General features: G+C 40.9%; 1 protein-coding gene across 1 annotated transcript in view; it reads right to left on the reverse strand.

Moving 5' to 3' along the window:
* stx8 (syntaxin 8) overlaps positions 1 to 23,485 on the reverse strand; it is a 51,209-nt gene that overhangs the window by 16,381 nt on the left and 11,343 nt on the right. The window lies entirely within an intron of this gene.

A 23,485-nucleotide genomic window follows, 5' to 3' on the forward strand; every position in this document is an offset into this window, starting at 1 on the left:
TAGCTACTCCCTGAATCCATCGTGGATCTTGTCAGGATCTTTTGTTCATGAGGATTGAAGGCGTGAGCTCAGGCTGCAGGGACGCTGCAGAGGCATCAAAACAAAACGAGTGTTTTTTTCCACGTAAGTGTGCTCATGTGCTCTTTGTATATGTGCGTGTGTGTGTGTGTTTGGCTCGGGTCTTTCAAGTGGGACTTCCTGACTTGAAGGTCGTCCAGATGGAAGTCTGTGTGATTTGTTAGAGTTAGCAGCCGTGTTGACATGGCATCTCCAGAGGTCTGGCCCAACAACAAAAACAGATAAGTGCTGGAAGAAAGCCAAATTCTGGATTTGTTTTAGTTAGGTATGAAAATATGACATTGGTGGGAGATCTCATTAAATCATTAAACCCATGGCTGACTTAGAAAGTGGCTATAACAAATACAACCGTGAACTTTTTTTTTTTTTTAAACGACTCAGTAATCTGAAGACAGACGGACGTAAAAGAACTAAATTCACTCAAAGCAACTTCTCTTCTTGCAAAGGCCATCAATCGGCCTCGTGCGGGATTCAAAATTTCACACCGACAGAAAACTGTGAATAAACAGACGAAGAAACATGAGTAATAACATTCAAAACAACATGCCTCATTACTCTTGCTATAAATCAGGAGATATATTACAAAACACAACTCAAATTGGCCATTTCAACTGGGATGTGTGTGTCTGGAGCTGTGGATCGGTGGCCTGTTTTTCCTCTTTGCTCCGGCACTGATGACGGGTACTGTCCAGTAGCCACAACAATTCCTGAATAATAAAGAAGGCAGTAAAACAGAATGTTTTACAGCAGTGGGAAAATGAACTCATCCACAAACCGGAGCCGAGTGCCAATTAAAACAGACGTTCATGTCAAGATAAGGAGCAGCATTTGGCTGATGCTGTGTGTTAAAATGGTATTCGGCAGTAGGATTGAAGGGTTTTTTTGCTACAAGACTATATTCCTGCAAGTGTGCGCTCAGGGCTGTCAGCGGTATTTGTCTTTTAATTCAGCTGGTGAGAGAACGTGTTTCTCCAACTAAAAAGGGTTTGCGTTTCGGCTGACATCGGGTGATTAAGATGCACAAATTCGAGGCAGGAAAGTGAGGCTCGTCAGTGCGGAAGGTCGGAATGTGAGAGAGCGAGTACTGAGGGGACGGTAGACTGCCGTATGTGCAGGATCCCCGGAGACGCCCACATCATCATCTACGCATCAGGCAACAATTTGGTGGGAAGAAACTCTTCCTTTACAGTCAGGGGAAGGGGTGTAGACACTGAGCCATTTGTGCCGCATGCCAGTCCAACTAGTCATAAAGAGTGTTGTTAGTCAGCCGGTGCAAAGTTTCTTGATTCAGGCCATGACGTCTCAATCTATCGACGTGTTTCCCACCAGGATAAAATGCACCTGAGCTACGGCACGATCTTCAACTACAGCTGCAAAGCAACCAGTAGCGGCTCGTGGTCTGGAAAATAGGCGGGGCAGATGATCTGCGTTATCAAAATGCAAATCTTTATGGAGCATACCCAATAGGCCAATAGTCTATGCAACCATACGCAGGGGGGGGATGTACGCACTCGCATAAAAGTCTGCCATACAACAAACACAAAAGCCCCATGAAAATGAGCGAAGAGAAAGTTTGTGAAAGGAATTAATACTGCCTACGTTTCAATTAGAGGGAAACTTGTCGCAGATGGTGTTTTTTTGCCTTTTCCGAAAAATGCTTCATGTCACACACACCGACAGTGCTCCACATATCCCCTTGTCCCCCCGTGCCAGGTGATTGGAAGAGCAAGCATGGGAAACAGAACATTTTATTCCTATTGGAACAACCAGAGAGCCAGGGCTTTTTGTCATACCACGCACGGGAAAACGTCCGATTGAAAGACCTACCCTTATCCATTGTTTGCTGAACTATATTAATATCAGGTTTATGGGGGCCGAGGTTTTTAATAGCCAATTTTGTTCCCAAATCTTTCACATGAGTTCTCCAAGAGAAACTCAACGCTATTGAGTACAGGTTCGATGCTAGCAGCCATGGTTAAAACTTCACCGGCGGATTACTGCTTTCACTCACTGTAGCCTACTATCAGAGTGACTCGCTCCTGAGGTTGTGCAGAGTAATACAGCAGTATGTGGGACAGTGTGTAGCAAAGATTCTCGGAGGAGATCCTTACAACGTTTTTAGCTAGTCTTGGGGAAACCTAAGCTAGCAGACAAGTAACCTACTGTACATGTACGAAGCTGTCAACACATTGTTTACTGTCTCAACATTGCTTTGCTCATCAAGCTAAGATTATTTCATTAAATCACTCCCAGTTTCCCATTTTGCAAAGACTTCGTTCACAATCACTTAAACTTTGTAAGATAGCAACTATAAAGGAAAATCTTTATCTACCACAAACGTGAATCCGGATTAAACAGCCAATATCCTTCATCAAATCCGACATAGTTATCCGTTTTATCCAACAAGTTTGTAGGGGAATTTTGCGGCACTGAAGTTCCCACTGGCTAGATGGGCGGAGTAATATATTTCTTAAACCCTTTGAGTCCTTTCCATGTCCAGGACAAGTCATACATCATATCAGGGCAGATCATACACCTGCCCCAATAGCATCTATACAGGCGCGCTAAATGTTACATGATATTATGCTAAGTAGGGGCCTACAGTGATTCTGATTGGTAGAATGTGCTCGCGAGTTCTAAGAAGGGGCGGCGGGGCCGGGCTTAGCTGAGAGCAGACCAGGCATCTGCCCTGGCCAGTGGCCATAGATCTAACGTTAAGCAGCCACACTGGAGGTAGGCTATATTTCAGCGAAAATAAAAACGGATTCCACTCGCAAAGTCCGTCACAAGCCACAATATGGTGTAATACGATTCCCACTGTGATTTAAGTTGAAATAAATATTTTATCTATAATTTCAGAAAGGTTGGGGGTGTGGCAGGTGTGGCAGGTCTGCCAAAATACAGCGGCCGCGGCTGAATGGAATGCCCCATTAAATAATCCGAATTGTTACCCTACGAGGTACTGGCTTCAGCCGATCATCAATCTATGTGCCCAATGATTCCCAATTTCCTATAGCATTTGCCTCCGTGCCCACCAGCTTCTGGCCCAGCCTGGGACGCGTCACACATAAAGGAGACGCATGTTTCAGGCTACGTTTCTTCATCTAAAAAAAGCTTTTAGAGCGAATAAACCTCTGAAATCACAGCGATTCATTTTCACCTTTTTCTTAAGATACAGATTACGCAGTGATGAAAGTGATGAGAGTCAGATTAAGTCTATCCTAATATACTACAGTAATGAACAAATCCAAATGATTTTTCTTTTCCTGGTAAAATGTGGAAAAAAGCCGTGCAGTGAGCGAGCGTTCAGACTCCTCTGAGCACAGCGACTGAATATAAATTTAAAAACTAATAAGCCGATTTTTTTCTGTTGTGGAGGAACTCAACTGTGGCTTCCCTAATTACATCTACTGCATGTGCAACACAAGGCCGTTTGCAGGCTCTCTTTGAGCCGAGGGACTTGTTACTGAGAATGTTGTTGTGTTCTTTTAACGGCAAAAAAAACAACCAAATATTTCCCAGTGCTTTTTGAAAAAAAGCACTTGTCATAAAAGGTTTTTTTTCTTTTTTTTGTGCAGCCAAGAAAGCAGAGCTATCAATATGAAATAAAGATATAGTGGCAGAAAATCACTTTTTACAGCCAATAACAAGTTTGTTTCATGTATTTTCCGGAAGACAGTTTCTCCCTTTGGAGATCAGTCTGTCGTTCATCATCAGTCAACGTGAAAACATGGCCAGGGCCTCAAGTCTTGGAATGGAATACAAATCCTTTACCACACAGCAACTGGAGCCCAGCAGAATAATTACTGTGCATGAAACACTTTTTTTTCTCCACTCGATGATGCCATTGCCAGCTGTCATTGAACTATTTAAAGAAGAACACCAAAAAGGGACGCGATCAGGTGAATTTAACTGTAAATGCAAGAATCTGTACCTACATATTGGTTCATGTAAAACATGGACAACAAAGGAGACATTTAAGGGTCATTATGCGCTGCTTTCTTTCTGTATTTAAAATACTGAGGTAGTGATACAAGAGCAGGGACGTTAGGTTCCTGTTCTGGTTTTCTGCTACCTACGGTGCCTAATTTTACAGAGAAACAAACAAACAAAAATAAAGGTAAAAAAACTGGCCTTTTTAAGTAGAGGCATGAGAGCCCCGAAGCGTACACACATCAATGGGAGACAGATGTTGCTCTCACATGACATCACCTTCTACCTCAGTCTCCAGCCTCTCTGAGTCATCTCAACACCATTTCATCTCGGTTGGAATATTCTGCAGCTTTTGTATAAACTTCCTGTTCCCCGTGGTAAGTGTGCTCTACGGGGGCTAATCAGTTAACAGGTCTGTTTCCATCTTTGCCATCAGCATGACCTGAAACCTTGGACAGAGATCTGCCATCGCCAGGGTCGACTGCTGCTGGTCCAGACGAAAGGATTACGACCCACCCAAAGGTACAAACTAAACTAGACAACAATGAAAGACTGCTGAGGTCGGGGAATTTCATGTTTAGGTACACCACAAGGTGAAGGTGTACACAGGCCGATAAGTTTAGAGCAAAATCACTTATCAGCCTCAAAGTTGGACGTAAAAGGAAATTATTTCTAAGAAAAATCTACAACTTTTTTCTGTGTTTTAGAGCATATATTTAGATGTCTGAAGTCACAAACACCTCAAAACACTGAAAAAGCACAACCATGACGTTGAGTGGGGTCCTCCAGGTCTGAAAATCTTTCATTCAGCGAGCTGCTGCAGTGGATGTTTCTCTGTCACACTCCCAGCTCAGAGAACCATCCAGCTTCCTCACCTGCATCTCCACCCAACTTCAAGTTGATATCATGCTGCATTTTCTGTACCTCAGAAGTGGGAAGCAGAAACTCTAGCTCTATGGTACAACCTCAGTGAAAAAAAGCCTTTTATTTGCTTCTGGCAATGAGGATATGTGCTTTGTTTATTTCTTTGTTTGTTAAGTCAAAGTCAAAGTCAAGTTTATTGTCAATTTCTTCATATATACAAGACATGCAGAGAGATCGAAATCACGTTCCTAACTATCGCACGGTGAAGACAGGACAAGACATTTACCAACAACTAACACATGACAGTAAACATTAAAGTGCACAGGCGACAGCAAATGAGGACAGGCTTATCCTCGTCATGCTAAAATAAAATAAAATGAAAGTAACGGTGACAATAAAGGTGCAAATGACAAGACAAAGACAAAGTGCAATTGTTAGCAGGGCTACTCAAAACCTTATAGCGGGATTTGCATGAAACCTTTTCAGAAGGTGTCGGTAGACTTGGTGGAGGTAGGTAGTGTGACAGAGCAGGTACCACACAGACAGCAAGTTTACCTGCCATGCAAAACTGTTCAAATTGTGTTCCTGACATTTTCATTCCAGTGACGTCAGCACCACGTTCAGCGTTGACACAAACTGCAAACGGTACAAATATCGGCAGCATTCTGTTCCTTGGTTTTGGTTTGTGGTTTCACACTCGTAGCAGCCCTGCCACATAAAGTACTGCGGTGTGACGGTGGGTGCCAAACTCTGCTCTCAGCAGCTACCGGAAGATACCACAAGACTTACTAACTCCAGGTCAACAAACTACATCAAAACAGGACGGCCCAAGTCCTCAGACCCCCTGCAGTGCTCCATCAGTGACTGTTTGGTTCACGTGACCAAAGTGATGACACAAAATACAGACCAAAAGGCAGTCAAGAAACTAATATAACAGAAAAGGAAGAGTTTTCGTGCCAAACACGTGCCAATATGGACAAAAGATCACACAGAATAAAACTGTTTTCCAGAAAGTTAGATGATGAACTTCAAAGCCAATCATCGCATCATTCTGCAAAGCCCAAATCAAGTCAATTAGCCAAAAAAAAAAAAAGGTGAGGATTTCTCCTGAGCATATGAGGACCATACCACCTTTCTTTTATAGTTTCTGTTTTAATGTATGGGGGGGTTATGGCCACAACTGTTACCACTTGTGGCCTCGGTATGTCTGACTGTGCACGGAGGTCAGAGCTCTGCTGCCAACCAAAACACACACGTCTCTGGGTGTAATTGGAACTTCACTTGGCACACATACTGAGGCACTTACTCTGATGCAACTCAGAGTAATTACGGTATTTACAGAAAGTTGTAGAATGTTGGAAAGTCTTCTTTCAACTTATTTGTTCCTTTCTCAGAGGCTTAATTTATTTTTATTTTTTTACAAAAACTCAACCTGGGAGTCACAGGGAGGAAAGGAAATTTGACCAGTTTGTAAACTAAGTGCAAACCTTTGAAAAACAGGAAAAAAAAAAAAAGCCCTTGGACATTAATCATGCTCAATCCTTATTTTTTGCCAATCTGGCATTAGGAATGCCAACAGGAAAACATTTTCTTTTCCTAAAGATCTACTCGGAAGCCAACAAAAATGTCTTAATTTATTTCTTATTCACGTTCAATCATTTCTAAATATTCACAATGGTGATAGATGGTCAATAAGATGACTTCAGCTGCGACGTCCAAAACAAACTGGTTTTCATTCAGGGGCCAACAAGGCTCGTCTCGAAACTAGCAAGGAATGAACCTGAGGATATAACAGTGGAAAATAATGTATACAGGACAATACTGTACATGTACAAAATAATTACAATAATGTTAGAGAATTTTTTGTTTTTTCTTGATGCAAAGAATTAGAAAAAAATAATGTTAGAAGGGCGAATGTAAGGCCTAATAACACAAATATATGGGTGATGGACTTATATACAGATTAAACCTGAAAAATAATTTAACACCCAAGTTAAAGAAATTCAGCCCAATATAAGATGTCTGTTTTTGTGTCTTCCTGATCAAATGTGTGCAGATATGCTTTGTGAGGGCATCACCATTCTCTCAATTAACCTTCCAAGCATCTGGCATTCTGAGGTGCTCGGCCACATGTGTACAAATTAGTCTCACTGCTGAACATCATCAACCTCTCAGGCCCCAATGAATCTCGCGTCCTTCCAAAAGTAGTGACCGTCTCATCTCCTCAACATGATGGGGGTACGACACCAGTTATTGCATCATTAGACATTATCCCTCTCCAAAGCAGAGCTGACAGTGTGATGATGAATGTCTTCACTTATGCCACTTGTGCATGTTCGTACTTACCAGTGACTATAACATAGTAAGATTAGCTCAACACTGACAAATTACAAAATAATCTAAACTCAATTTCAAAAGATAATCAAACATATTTAAATATATTTATCTAAAGATAGAATAACAACAATAGCTGGAAAAGTGGTCACCGAGCATTTTTGACAACCTGGCTGTCACATGTCCAGCCTTAATGCCGGCCATCTGTGTGCCAATGTGAAATTGAAACCTGCTGTGTGTCCCACAGGCAGTCTCACCTCCTTAACCCTACCGCATCCACCGAAAGATCCATCATTGCACATGATGGACAAAAAAAAAGAATGACCAGCTGATAAATGGCTTTCTCAAAGTTTGACAAAAAGGCCCCTCAAAGACAGAAGCATAAATTAAGAAAGACCTCCATACAAGTCGCGTTCTATCACGTACAACCACCCAGACGCCAGACACGGGCATCCTCGCAAAACGTGGGAATCCAGTCCGCTGAGGTTCTGCAGGACATGTCAAACATTTGTATGTCGCGTTGGACATGCTTTGTTATGGTCACAGGACATGGAGATTTGTCAAATAAATAAGTATGCAAGTGAACAGAAGAAATCTGAGGAAAGGATTCCTCAATCACAGTTCATCAATCACAGAAAAAAAAATAAAAACAATGCCTTGAATGAGGATAGAAGTAAGAGGAATGAAGAAAACTTGCACAACTTTTATTTCCTAGACTGAATGCATCTGAATATGGCTGACAGATTCACCAGCATCCCTCATCTCATAAAGACCAGACATCACTCAACACTGTGCACACTGGCTGAAGGTAGCGGTGCATTACGTACAATTAATACACAAGTGATCCACTCTGTCATTGTAGAATTTAAGGGGAGAAAAAAAAAAGGTTTTTAAAGTCTGACAAAAAGTACAAGACCAACAGGCATGGAGTCTAATGATTACCAGGCTTTCTACCATCACCCCTCTTATGGCCTGGTGCCACTGAACAATGTGTGCGTGATGAGCATGAGGGTGCCAGCAGCAGCAGCAGCAGCAGCAGCGTGAGGCAGGGACCACCCTGTCACTGGCACTGCAGCTCCAAACCAGTCGTGGTTGCACTTCATCGCTACCATCGCACTTCATTAACAGGGACACCAGGGAGGGGTGAACAATCAAGGCACTGGGAACTAATGAAAAAAGAAACCGAGCGGATTTAAACGGACACGAGATCTGAAAATAGGTAGATTATTGATTATTAAACAGTGATTGAACAGTGATCAGCTCATCTTCCGCTGTAGCATCCTGTCCCATCAAGTGCTGGACAGCACAAAAATTGTATTTTTACACCAACGCAGTGAATCCCAACGAGAAATTAGCCAAAACTTGGGCATGTGCCCTCGAAAATATAACTGAGGATACTCGAGGACAAATAAAGAAATGGCAGGTCCACAACTATCCAAAGCAGTGGTCATTACTAAATACTGACTTTAAGGCTCCTTAGAAGTGTACAAACTCCAATTTGGCATTGGAATTTTGCATTTCCATTTATTCTTGCACACGTTTCAATTAATCGCAGCACTTATTCTTCACTTTCCAGGCAACATAGGATAAAAATATATAAAGCAGGGAAAAAAAATAGGGCTGGCTAAAGACTTTCGAACAGTTCTGCACAGAAATGCGTCTGTTAAAAATAAAATTACAAAAAATTATAATGCTGCACTGCCTCAAAACAAAAATCACAAAAATAACGTCCAAATCTCTCTCTGCTCAGCGGCAACTAACAGCACATTTCAAGCAGGCCAAATATTGCTTCTCTCAGTTGTTGTGGAGTAATAAACAAATTTATATAAAAAAAATAAAAAAGAAAAGAGTTTCTCACTAACTGAACAACTGTGTTCTAATTGAAATGATCTGAGTGTAATAACTCAGCAACCCCTGTGGTGAGTGGAGCTTCCCAGCAACACGCTGGCTGAGTGAGGAGTTATGGCGAGACTTTGATCCTCGTGCCAGACGCCGTCCTGCTCATAATGCACTCACACGCATTAAGACACATGTGCTCTTATGAACAGACAAGAAAACACGTATACACGCATTCTGGTCTATGAGCAACACACTGAAAAGACACACCCCAATCTGGCAAGCAAACAGAAGAAGGCCCACACACTTCCTGGAAGCGACAAGCTTCCAACAAGTATTCGTATCCCACGGGAAGAATCCTCGTTTACAGTGCTAACTCATACGGCTGCTCAACGGGACAGAGGAGCATGAAGCAATAAAGAGCTACATTGTCCCTGATAGATGAGTTCTACACAAGTGGGACAAAGGACGGGAAGGGAAATTCTCAGATATGATGATAGTAGGTTTGGACTTTTCTGTGCGAGCATCTGATGTGAGAGTTCTCCATATCCGTCATCCATCCATCATCTCTGTAAGCTTTACTCTGTTCAGGGTTGTGGGCCACTGGAGCCTACTCAGGCTTATACTTGGTAAGGAGTTGGCATATAATCTATCCGTGACAGGCTTTCAACACAGATCTTTTCATCACATTCACTTAGAGACATTAACGGCAGTTTGAAAACCTCACAAGACCGCCTGAAAGAAATGAGTGATACCTTGAGTGAGTACATTTCTAATGCCTGCTCCCTTTGTGACAAAGACAGCCACACATATTCTTGGACTGCAAAAGAAGGAAAGTGCAGCTTCGAGAAAATAAAAGCATAAGCAACTTTATGTGATTTACTGCATCAGGGAACAAGGCACGAGGTGAACTTGTACGCAGGGAGTAGGAGGGGGCATTTTCAGATCTGGGGCAGATGCTGTCAGTCCTCCAATGTTGTTTTGTCAAAAATAACAATTCAAGACAATTTCATCTTTAAATCAACTTGACGAAAAAAAAAAAAAAAAAACGCTGTGAACCCCAGCAAATGAGAGGTTGGGTCGAGCAGGTGATTTCAAGATTCAAGATTTGGTTTATTCATCACAACATGAGCTAAGATGGGATAACAAAAACACCTCAGAGATGGAAAAATATGGCCCAGAAGACCAAACTGTCGGCATTGTTGCTGTCACTCTGATCAGAGCAGCCACAGTTAAACAACAAAGTCTGCTTCAGTTGTATTGACTCAAATCAGTTGATGTTACACACTTCTACAGGCTGTGGATGTTCGATGTAGAACATAACCGCAGTGAAACGATCGAAGATTAATTTGATTTTCCAGCGATTTCACTGCTTTGTCATAATCAGCGCTGAGCAACCGACTGTGAAAGTGTTGCCCATAAACTCCGTTTAGCCCATGGTTCCTGAGGGCCAAGAAAAGGAGCCCCTTACTACAAGACTCCCGGAAAAGGTTTCTCAAGTTCAAATGCTGCTATTGATTTTAACACGCAGTCCTCTTCTCCTCGTCTTACTGGAGTCCCATGCTGCACAGAACATGATCCGCCCATCACCTTCTGATGGGGCCAGTTCTCTGGATGCGTGCACAAACTGATTTCTGATTTCCCATTGCCGAGTCCCCATCTCATCCACGTGTGATGAGACATTAGTCTGTAAAATGCTGGGCCGAGAAAGCAGCTATGGAATAAAGCTGACGGATTTTTTTCACTAATGGCAAGTGAAAGTTAAGCAAGCTTTAAAAACTAAAATTATTTATTTATTTTTTTTTACTAATAGATGATGTCATCAGTCTTGAGATTTGTTTTTAAAAAATAATCTTTTTTTTTTATTTCTGTGTAAAAAAATCTTATTGTACAATATGATGACAAACCATAGACATGATTAACTATGTAGCATTTCTCATTTGAAGTCCAAAAAACTGCAAAGTTTTTGCATAAGATGGGACAGAAGTGTGTAACAACGCTCCTTTTGGTCTGCAATGTGGATGAGGGTTCGATGCAAGCCAGTCAATACATCCTTGAAGGAGCAACAACTGGTTTATTCTGCAAGTGAAATGTGAACAGGCAGTGACTTGCTCCAAGTATGACCAAACTGAGTTTATTGTCAAAGTTTTGATGATTTTTTAAATCACACTTGGAACCTGCCCTTTATAATTCTGATCCCATGGTTCACAAGTCAAATGTTTTACCACTCATATAAATAAAGGGAGTAAGGGGAAAAAGATTATAAGAAAACTATAATCTCAACATCTATAAAAGTATAATAAAAACATTTCAATGGCCTTACAAGTTACAACTGTTTTCTCATACAACATGGGCTACAAAGAGGGTTCTATACAATTATTTCATCCATGTTTACAGTTTTAGTTACGAAAGTTAGAAAAAAAAATAAAAGATGTTTGTACAAACTTGTCCATATTCGACCAGAATGTCCATTTTGTACTTCGTCATCTTAATTTCACTGACAAATCCCACTTTAAAGTGCCAGCTGAGACCAACAGCTTTAATTTAAGGTGATATTTATATGTAATATATCCCCAATTCCACGTGTAGCAGCAGCAGCAGCATGTTGAATTTTTTCCACTCAGAGGCCGTTAATTCAAGTGCTCCAAGTGTGGGCCGTGGCTGAATAACACAGTTACATGAGAGCATCCGCTCTATTGTGGAAGCTGTTGTGTAAGGTAAGGTCCAATCTCTTTTAGTTCAATTTTCTTTTCCTGTGCTTGTTACTGCCATTGTTTTCCTTTTTGGCACCTACGTTGGGAACTTTACAACCTGATACAAAATACTGCACTTAGATGCAATAAATTCATGCCAATAAAACATACTTAAATATTCAAATTCTTTAAAAGAAGACCCTAGCACCACAGCGCCTGGAACGACTTCCCATCCCAAGAGCCACCAACATAACTGTGGGCAGCTACAAGTGGTGGCGGGTGCTCTGGAAACAGCAAAAAAAATGCAATAAGACCACATGCTGCACTGCGGGCTGTTTGCACTGAAAAACAGTGCTGGATGCTCAATTACACAGCATGAAAAACCACACACACACACACACACACAAATCAGTCGGAGCATTTGATTACAGTCCAAGAAGCTGCACTCTGCTGCACTCTCCCTGACAGCGCACCTACTTCTGTTGTGCGATTTATACAGTTCCTTCAACTGATGAGCCAAAAAGAAAGAGATGGGGTTGAAATTCCACGGGGTGAATTTCAATAAATTAACAAATCCTGTGTGAGGTCTTATGACTCTCTTCATCGCTCTAGACTCCCAGTTGATTTCCCCACAGCAAGAAGGAAGCACACGGCCTTGGATCACCGCAGTTTGAAAGTCTCCTCTAGAGTTTTTACTGAGAACTGTAAGCGTTATGCTGCAACTGCCTATACTGCCCACCAGTGGGCTCGTGCGTGAGCTACACGCGAGAGCTGAAATCCAGATCTTGATTTTCACTTCGAGATTGGCATCATTTGAAATACATGCGAGAGTTACGGCAAGAACTTTTGGTGGGAAAAAGACATCTGATAAAAAACATCTTATAAAGGACATTCCAATGTATGTGTGTGTGTGTGTGTGTGTGTGTGTGTGTGTGTGTGTGTGTGTGTGTGTGTTACTAGACTTTTGCCATGCATCAGTTTCATGCTTGTACAAAAATATTATGTATCGAAGACAGAATTCTGAGACAGTATGCGCATGTGAGGAGAGTTTACATAGTACAGAAAAAAAAAATAGCAAGCTTTCAATACACTAATAAAATAATTAGGACCAGGCCCTGCTTTAATTTGCTGTTGATTCTTTGTGTGGCACAACAGCAGCTCTGCCCCACCAAGCCATGGGCTCGATACCTCTGAAGGTGCCCTGTGGCAACTGCCAGCAAATCAGGGGCATTGCAAATTTAAGGCATCAGTCCCTCAATGCTAACTTCATCCATGGTCATAAAGTCTCAGCTCATCGTCAAACACACTTAAGTCATTTTAGACACTTTGGGTTGGTCACCAATTTGTCCCAAAAAAAAATTAAAATCATATGAAGTCACTATAATACATCAATCTTAAGATTGTATATCGTGAGAGTGCAACAGTGCAAAATGTAGCAGTTTCAGCCCTGCTTGTGTCAAATGTGTCACAATAGCCACTTGGAAAGAATGAGGGAGGCTGGGATTAAGCCCAAAGTGGAACTGATGAGAGTGATTAGATAACAGATGAAAAGCCTTTTGATGGGGACATGTTGGTTCAAGCAGCCTGTGTGGTGCTCATGACACATAAAACAGATGTCAACCATTTACACCATAAAAAGAGGCTTCTTGTTTTATGTGTGCCGCAAACCAACATTTTGAATTTTTTTTTTTTTTTTTTTTTCCCGTTCGTGGTTCCTAAGATTGTTTTTGTTTTTTTGACTGTTCACATGCAGGGTGATCAGATAACAGATGAGATGGATACAGACCAAATGCCACATGAAAGGGGTTTTTTTTGTTTGTTTTTTTTCAAGGTGACATAACAGTGACACTTTTTGCAACACGATGAAAGAGTATTTATCATAAGTTAGACATGAATCAGTTAGAAGGCTAAGAGATTGTAATCGCTTTAAGACCCACTTGATCCTGTTTTAAAAAAATCTCCAGTACAATAACAATATATAGCCAATGTTATGTCTACAATTGCCTTCTACACACAATTTAGTGCAAAAAGGCAGTGAAAATCCCAAGTCTACAGCTTACGCCAGAGCAAGCAGAATATTATATATGCATATGTTTTTGGTTTTTTAAATGATCATTGAGTTAAACTGTGAATTTTTTCCAACACATGGCAAATTCATGATGCATTACCATGACAATGAGAAAGTTGTTTGCATCTGGGAACAGTTAATTGAGCTTTCCAAAGCTAAAATAATGCCTGTAATAAGACCCAAAATCCAGATGAGCTGAGAGGACACCCTTAGGATGTAGAGTGGGGTCAAAACAGAGAAAAAGGAGGAGGAAGTTTAAACATTACTTCCCTTGATCATCATGGGAAGTGTGCGATCACTGGCAGATAAAATGGGCCAGATGGACCCCTGACTAGGAGGCAGCAGGAATATCAGGAAGATCTTTTTTTTTTCTTCTCACTAAAGCATGAGCGCAAGAACAAATCCAACACCTCTCTACTCAGCGTTAAGACTGTTTAGGAAGGCAGAGACTGCAGACAGAGATGTAACAGTAAAGGAGGAAGGACGGCAGTTCTTGTTAACAAGAAAGGAAGTGTCACTGAGAAGGAGTGCCTCTGCATCCCAGATGTTGAACTGCTTGCTGTGAGTGGTCTAAAGTGAGTGGACACCGGAGACCTGCCGACGCTGTATGTGACATCATCAGCTATCTGATCTTTGTTTCATTTTAGTTTGTTGTCTTCTTATAACAACAGCAAATCTTCAATAATCATCACAGAAAGTTACAGAAATTAGTTGAAATAAATAAATCTCTATATATTTACCTTCCTTTAAAATAGAACCACAGTTAGATGTTTGACAAAGCTAAACTGTAACTTCATAGCAAACATATCTATCATATAGATAGAATAGATATATATGGTTGACACATCAGTGTCATGCGAGGGCACACACACACACACTTAACTGCACAATTAGTCACCCTGCCGCAAAAATAGTCACAAAATCCAACTCATTGGTTGCAGTCTCCACCCCTGACTCGGCATTTATGACGGCTCAAAGCAAACACAAGCGGTTCCAACAAGGCTGCATAAAAAGCTCCTGGATCCAGTTTCAGATCAACATTGACCTTTAAGTGGGTCTCTTCCGTAAACCTGTGTGAAGTTGGCACCCCATATGTTGAAAATATGAATAAAACCATTTTGGTTCGTTTGTGCACGATTGTGCAGGCAAAATCAGCGTTTGTGCACAAACCGTCTTGAAAATATTTAACTTTTAAGAGGTTGGTGACCTTAGGTCACTTAGCACCCCATTAACATCCAAATGACTCGAAAATGGTTGGAATCGTTTGTTTGGACAAACGATGCACAAACGAACCAAAATGCTTTTATTCATATTTTCAACATATGGGGTGCCAACTTCACACAGGTCTTCCGTAACCGTGTTTTTAACATGACAGAAAAACGTAACAAAAAAATCCGGAACAACACCTTTCTGCTGAGAAAAGGGTCATCAATCACTGAACTGGCTTCGATTTCTTTTTAAGGGATAATTCATTTAATCAACAAATACACAGTAAAAACATTTATTGTTCACAACGGCTTTAAATAAGCAACTTTGCACTGTTCACCGTAGCTCCAGAGTGCAGGCGACATCACAGGCGTTTAAGATACAGTTTCCCGATGCTGAAGATCAATGATCTTTAGCTAATTTCAGCAGTTACTGCTCACAGGATGCAGCTGGTAAACAGAAGTGACACAGCAGTTCAGAAACACACCCACAACACGCTCACAGAGTAAAGCACATCCACTGTCTCCAGCTTGCTTGAACAGTGCTGCTTCCACTCGTCTTGGAGGCTGTGTTGGGGAAGCGGGTCCAAAGCTGAAAACTGTAGCTTAAAATTAACTTAACTGTTCTGAACAAATTCTTACACAGCTTCACATGAAGCACTTTGTCATCTTGGTCTTGCAAGATGTTCTATTCATATAATTTCCTCAAATGTAAAAGTCTTCAGAAAAAATGTTGGCTGTTTAAAAAAAAAAAAAAAGCTTTTGATAAAAGATTTTACCTCATCGTCACAATGACCAACCATCTTACTTTTTCTTTCATCATTACTTTCCCTCATGTACTTCTAAATGTCTTTACGGAGCCCACCATGCTCTGTAGCACACTGCGTCTGTGTGTTTTTGTCAGCTTGCGTGTGAGGTCCTGCGCTAATGTCTGCCTCAAACGCGGTCTCATCTCCGACTGGCCAATAGCCTCTAATAAATAAAGCCTGTGTGCCAATCACAACCTGACTACATATGCTGGACATGTGGTGCGTGTACTAGGTTTTTAGAAGAAGAAAAAAAAAAAAAAAGGGTCTCACACTCAGGCGGGACACTTACACACTCATCTCTGTGCACACACACACACTGAAGTAGACTGCTAAAAAGCAGATGTGCTGTATATATGTTAACTTGCACACGCTAACACATAAACACATGGAAATGCCCAGCAGATGAAGGTAAAATCTTTCCCCTGTGCTTAAATGGGAACCACGTGCTTGCTATGGGTTCAGGCCGACTTCGTAAAGTAAGTCCTTCCACTCATTATGTGGGATGACCCGTGCTTCTCGGAGACGGAGGAGAGCGCAAATCAGCTCTCTGCGCCTCGGCCCTTTGAACACAGCCTCCAAAACCAGAGCAGTTAGCAATTAAATAAACAGAGCGGGAGATTTGTTCCCGCTGTCACTTGCGTTAGCCAAAAGGAACCTGCCGGGGCCAAGGCTGAGTCAGTCTAAGGTACCATTAAATGGCAGGGAATCCTTTGCCCTGAGCCAACAGAGCTGGCAGCTGAAACAGCAGAGGTTCCCAAACACCACAACTATGAACACATTTGGTTAATGCGATTCCCCTGTACAATCAGCCCACAAATGCTCTCCAGGGATATGTTACAGCACAGTACCAACATTAGTTTGCTGTTAAATGTGCACATACCACACGCTCCAGGAACTTCTCCCAGCAAAAAGCAGCCACCTCGCTTAGCTGTGCAAACAAAATGCCGTCAAACATCTTTGTTTAGAGCCAGCGATCCATTGAGATACAGGTGACCAGTGGACACTCTAATATTCCTCTAAATGTTGACACTTTATTCTTTTTATGACTGACATATTTGCACACGCACCACATTGCAAACAGATGTCTAGTTTTAAGGTCCCTGCTCCTCAACAGAAGAACCGAGGCCAAACAAATCTATGCATAAAACGTCCGATATAAATAGAAATCACTTGATTGTGTTAAAGCTGCATTTAAGTACAAACAAAAGAGCTTTTGATCAAAAACACAAAACTCATATATGAAGCTTTATGATCGCTATAAAGGTGTATGGACAAAAACAGGCAAAAGGAAATTAATTCAGTGAGCCTAAATGCTCTAAACGCTCCACTGCATTGAGCAACTGCATGTTGCATTGCTCTGCAAAACACTGCAGGACTACAGAACTGTTACAAATAGTCACAGCATTATACATTCTACTCTCTTTATATTCTTTCATGTATTTTTAATGCTTCTTCCACTCCCTGCTTCAATGCTTTTATTTTATGTAAAGCACTTTGAATTGTTTGTACATGAAATGTGCTATACAAATAAATTTGATTTGATTTGATTTGATACATCTTTTTAAATTGTATCATCTGTGTTTGGCTTTCTTTATGTTCTTGTGTTGTATGTTTAAACGACTCCTTGTATCTCCAGCAAAAATATAGTGAATACAAAGTACTTTGCCTCATGGCTGTGATCATGTAACACAGAAGTAGCTGAGCAGATTATCTTTAGACGTGTTTATTTATTCACAAGGATGAGTGTTGCATGGTAAAGAAAGATTACTGTGGATGAGGATATTTAACACATAAAGGCAGACATGAAAATTAGGCTGCGTCGATACTCCTTCCGTCGATATTCTTTGACCTGGATGACTGAATTAGTGAGTAACTTGTACAGCTTTAATATATCTAAGACTATTAAGTTTAACAAATGTTGTGTGCAACCTCCAGATAAGTTTGAACTTCAGGCGTTTATGATTGTGAAATGGTAACCAGCGTTTGGATGGTTAAAACGTAGTAATCCATCGAACAGATAGTAACAGACTGAGACAGCCCGAGATTCAAAGACATGTTAAACCCTGTAAATTCCATAAGCCTGTTTAGAAGAGGACTCAATGCATATATGGGGGGCTACAAACAACTTTTCCAATCGTGTTTGACCGGGCAAAGATTAAATGACGTGACAAACCAGGTAATTTTTGTTTGAGAGGGCAACCAATAAACTCATGCGACTGACGTGACAGCAAGTCTTAAAGAATTACTTTCCAATTTCCTCTCATGGCTGTCCACTACAGTTGTTGTTGGTTTTTACCTCCTTGGGGTTTATTTACTGTTAGAACTACTTCTACTGAATCACAACTGCAAGCAATCTTGCTTATACTGCCACTCTGTGGTGACCTGAAGTAGCCTAGTTAATTTCCTTCAAGTTGTGGTAATGGGAAAATGTCTTTGTCATTTCTTTTTTTGGGAGATTTAAAAAAAAAAAAAATTGCTCCAGATTTGCTTCAGCTATTGAATGGAAACGCAGCTATTTTCTCATGCTGCTACTTTTAAGACAGTGGTGGAAAAGACCAGTGAAATCGACCTGGGTTATTTCTTTCCTTTCTCATTAAAATATACATCTTCGTAAACTTTTTCCCAATTCATTTTCTCTAATAGCTTGCCACTGGCAGCTTCACTGGCTGTGAAAGTTGTTGAGGATGGATGGGGCAGGGAGTGGAAGAGAAACAACCTCACCCAGTCTCTCCACAGGCCTGTTGGCGGACATCTGGAAAAGATCCGGATCTGCAGATGAGTGGGACTGACCCCACCTAACTCATCCATCATTCTGTTCTGTATACTGGACTTCTCTGGGTTCCTGTCTCCATCATATGCAGATATGATGTGACTTGTGAATCTCAGCGTGTGTGTGTGTGTGTGTGTGTGTGTGTGTGTGTGTGTGTGTGTGAGAAAGAGAGACTGAGATCATTTTAAGGCTTAATGAAGATATCAAAAATCTCTCATCTCAGAAAGTGCAATAAAGTGAGCTGCCACCTCAAAGTTGGAAGCAAATTCAACCGTGCAAACAGACCTGGTCGATAACTATTTATATGATAGCCTTTTATCATCAACTGGATGTAAGACAGTTTCTTTAAATAACAGAAAAAAAGGTAGTGCCATTGAACATGAAACTATAGTTTTCTGAGACATAAATGAGAAATAAAACTAAAAGTGATGTTAAAAGTATCAGTGAAATATGGAACATGTTGCACATCAAAATAAATCCTCATTCTCTGACCAAGAGGAGTGACCTCAGTCCACCAAGAAAGACGAAAGTAGACCTGATGGATGAAATGTCTTGAGATGTTTTTCTTTATTGTCCCAAAAAAGTGAAGTTTTCTTACTGTGCCTAAACTGGATTATTCATCACTTGCCGCTGGTTGATGTGAACAGAGTCCCTCAAGTCATTGTTGGCCCCTTCTCCACCACATATCTATCAGTGTGACACCAAAAGCCTTCAGACATAGATGAATGCTGAGATGGATGAATGGAGGATCAAAGCCAAAGGGGGTCATGATTGATTGTGTGCCGGTTAAGCTGGCACAGAAATCTGACCAGCCAGTGCATCATCATCATCATCATTATTCATTTGGCTATTTGTCTTCCCAGCACAAATCTATCGCTTTCATTTGCATTTTATGCAAATGATCAGAGAAAGCTGGAATTCTCCTCAAACCCAGAACCATCCTCAACCATTTCAGGAGTAGTCTAAAGTGAACATTTTCTTACGAGAAATCCAAACAAAAAGTGAGTGCCCAGCATTATTCCTCCATCATCTGTCGCTCTCAGTGATTCAAAGTCAAACACGAGACAAACCAGTGGACACACAATATGCTTTCTTTTGCGGCTCATTGCAAGCTCGACATTCTTTCGATGACGCCCTTTTGAACATCACATGGTGACTCCCTGCATTTCCACGCCGTCTGGAAAACGCCAGTCACTACGAGCAACCTCACTTCCAAGTGGAGCCAATCAAACAAACAATAAATCAATCTACAACTGGAATCACGCTGACTTTCTGCCTAGTGCCATCATAAGCACGGTTTATTTGCTCACCGAGCTGTTTCTAAAAGCAGAAGCAAGCGGAGGTCTGTTCTCTGGGGTTGCTGCAGTGCTGATGTCACTGTGCTGTAGCAGCCAGCGTCTCTCCTCTACCTCCACCTGAGTTTATTTGGAAGTCATTAGTGCTGCCCATATCGTCTGTGTACATGCTCTTCCGACGCAGGCTCAAATCACTGGTTTAATTATTAGACAGAAACGACGTCTATCTGGATTTCTTTTTTTAATATGCTGGCCAAAAAATAAGGAACTATACTAAGGCTGGCTACTCACAATTAACTCTAGCTTTAGCAAACTGAGCCATGTTTACAACGGTCATTTGTTTCATTTAAAGGCTTCTGAATGATACACAAAATCCTAAAAGGACGGCAGAACACGGAAAGAAAAGCTCAAATCAAAATTACAAAAGTTGTCTCGTATATTTATAATCAATATGTAAAGAACCTATCTGCTATCATCTGCTGGCTAATTAGGCAATTAATGGTTTCCACATCCACTCGGAATTTCATCATCTTCTCCAGTCAGCCAGGATCCATCTTTGCGGCCAACTGTACCGAAACCAAATATTTGTAACCACACAAACCAAGCGGCCCGACTACCCGTGCATCTTGCTTAATCTCCCATTAGGAAAAAAGAAAACATACCCCAGACAGAAAAAGATGAGGAGAAGAACAACGACACAGATGCTTGTTTTGAGAAGACACAGCAGGAGAATGGGCATTGATTGAAATGCAAGTCATATGAAGCCTCAGTTTCACACCTTCGCTCTGTTTCAGACTAACATGAAAATAAGTTCTTCTTACTTAAAACCGTTTGGACACTTTTAGCCGTTCTCATACCAAAGTCTGAAAGGCCTGCAGGCTTTCAAAGTGTTTTCTGCTGTCTTGCAAGTGATGGCACTTCAATGTATATAATGCAGATTATACATGTATTGATTTCACACAAACCAAATTCACATCCTTCAAAAATGTCAATCAGAAAAAGCAAACTGTATCACACATAAACTAGAACAGTTTTTCATCACATATATAACAGTATATAAAAATATGCTTCCTTATTTCTTATTATACTAAAGTCTTATTACCTTACCTTGTTGCAAGACATTTTTGGTGGCTTCTGGAGGTGTCTTTTGTCAACCTCTTAAGCATGACAACATGTGTATGGCTGTGCATGTGAAAGGCTCAGGTGAAGACTGTTTTTACAACAATAGTCTTACATCCACAAAGGTGCACATAAGTGGTGTGCAGGTGCTCAGGCGCGACCAAAACAAAGAATGCACGCCAGATGAAACGTTGTAACGCTCGTTAGATTTGGGGATAGATAGTTGCGCAATCTGTAGCGCAGGATAAGCCTATGAGCCACTGTTTTAGAACGTCGTCAAAATGTCAAAGACGCAAGCTCCATTAAGCGATTACTTTGGTGTTCCTCCACCTCCAAAGAAATGTCAGACTGAATCTGAACCGCAAAAGAAGTGCGTGTTCTCGGAAAAAGTGGTTGCAGGAGGTCAGCTGGCTTCAAACGAATGATGAACGCACAGAGATGTGGTGCAGAATATGCCGTTTAGACAGGTACCAAAAACTCTAGTCATCCAGCTTTTGATAAGTATGCCAGTAGCAGAGAGCCGCAGAAAGTAGTTCAAGCAACTGGTAATGAAAACAGAGGTAGTCAGGTGACGATGATGAACTTTTCTAGGATAACAGAACCATCAATGCTTTAAAATAGTAACTCTTATAAGTGCTTAAAAAGCTGTCATTTCATTTGGTTTTCGGTGTTTGAAAAGTAGATATTGGCACATTTAGTTTTCAGAGCCTGAAACACAGTCATGTTCTTAGAAAATTACAAGGGTTTAAAGAACAGACTGCTTCGTTGTGCTGCTTCTCTTCATTTTCAGTTGAAATTAAAGTATATGTCACATTATCCACGGATCCCTCCCGTGAGGTGGGTTAAGAAAAAAAAAATGTATTCAAAATGTGAGGACCAAGCAGCAACCCTAGGTTATCCCCTGAGAACAAGACCAAAAATCTTATGTGCACCCCTGTACATCCAACATCTGCAGAGGAAACCAAAGAGCAATAAAAAAAACACCAGAATCTTTTACTTTAATAACTAATCTTAGTTATCTTTCAGGTTTTCAGTTACACCTTATGCATGCTATAATCATTATAAAAACTTTATTTAATCAATGTAAAAAACTCTTGAGATCAAAAGTCTTCTTGTCAATCGTGTTAAGGTCAAGGCAGACGGCAGCTCAGAGCAGCAATAGATGCAACAATATAGACTCATACGAAAGGGCTGCAAGTGCCCATTACAAGAAATTAACGACAAGCCATCAAAACATCCCAAACAAAAGAAAAGGCAACTATTTACTTGTCAAGTTATCGCAACAGTCGACATAACCAGGGGCAGCGATATCAATCATAACATTTACAGCCAGATGTTCCCACATCTTGAATGTTTGAAATGTGTTTAAATTCACTTAGTGAGACCGGCTGCTTAAGATTCAGGCTGTTTTGGAGCGGATTCCAATTTTAGGGGGGCAATATAATCAATAGCCTTTTTCCCCTACTCAGTACAGGCTTTCGGTAAAGATAAAGGAGACAAATCTTTAGAGGTGAGACAATAACTTCCCAATACTTTTTTGGAGAATATAGGTCTGTAGGTAGGATGGGAGGAGGCCAAGAATAGCTTTACAAATGAGAATATGTCAGTTTGCGAGTCTACGGGAAGACGAGGCAGACAATAAAACCCAACCAGTGGTGAGTGAGAGTTTTAAGGTTTATAATGAATACATACTTTACGTACGCCACAAGAATATAAGAGGAGAGACTTTTACAGAACATAGTTTGTGCAACTGCAGCAGTTTTTCGCCAGCAGTCCAATCCAATTTGGAAAGAAAAAAAAAACATTAAAACCCGACAAATGAGACAGCTTCCAATTTCTGCTGCCCTTTTCAAAGGAAGTAAATTTAATGAGCCAGCCACTGTCTGTCACTTATAAATATAAGACCCTGACATGGGCTGATGTCACCGTTCCAAGCCACAGAATGAGGAATATCAACACTAATAAAGTATAATTAATGTTGATCTTTCTTGTTGGTAAGGGAAGCTGCTGCTAATGCAAATCATTTCAACTGGTATGTGTCAGACTGTTTTCAGCACCATTTACTGTGAAAATGAAAACACTAATCTGTGGCAGTATCACGTAAGAAACACAGAAAAAAGAAATGATGATGACAACATATAATTGAACTAATTAAAAAAAAAAAAAAAAAAAAAAAAAACTTACAATGAGGATTCAATTTCTACTTTTGCTAAGATTGGCATGTAAGGTGGAAATTGGAGGACTGTTATGTGCCACAAACCGGCGACTGAAATTTAGAGAACTGGTCCACCTACTCATTTCTACGTTTAAGTCTATTCAAATCCAGCTGGGACTGAGAAGAAGAGTCACTGAGGGCTTTGGGTTCACTCCTAAACCTCTAAAAACGGGTCATTTTACTTGCTGACCTCACCCGGAATCATTTCCCAAAAAGGACATGACTGCAACCTTCACTGCACTTCGGTCATGAGCTGGACTCGAGCA

The sequence above is a fragment of the Odontesthes bonariensis genome, chromosome 4 (genome assembly GCF_027942865.1).
Source record: "Odontesthes bonariensis isolate fOdoBon6 chromosome 4, fOdoBon6.hap1, whole genome shotgun sequence".
In the NCBI taxonomy this organism is placed as follows: domain Eukaryota; kingdom Metazoa; phylum Chordata; class Actinopteri; order Atheriniformes; family Atherinopsidae; genus Odontesthes; species Odontesthes bonariensis.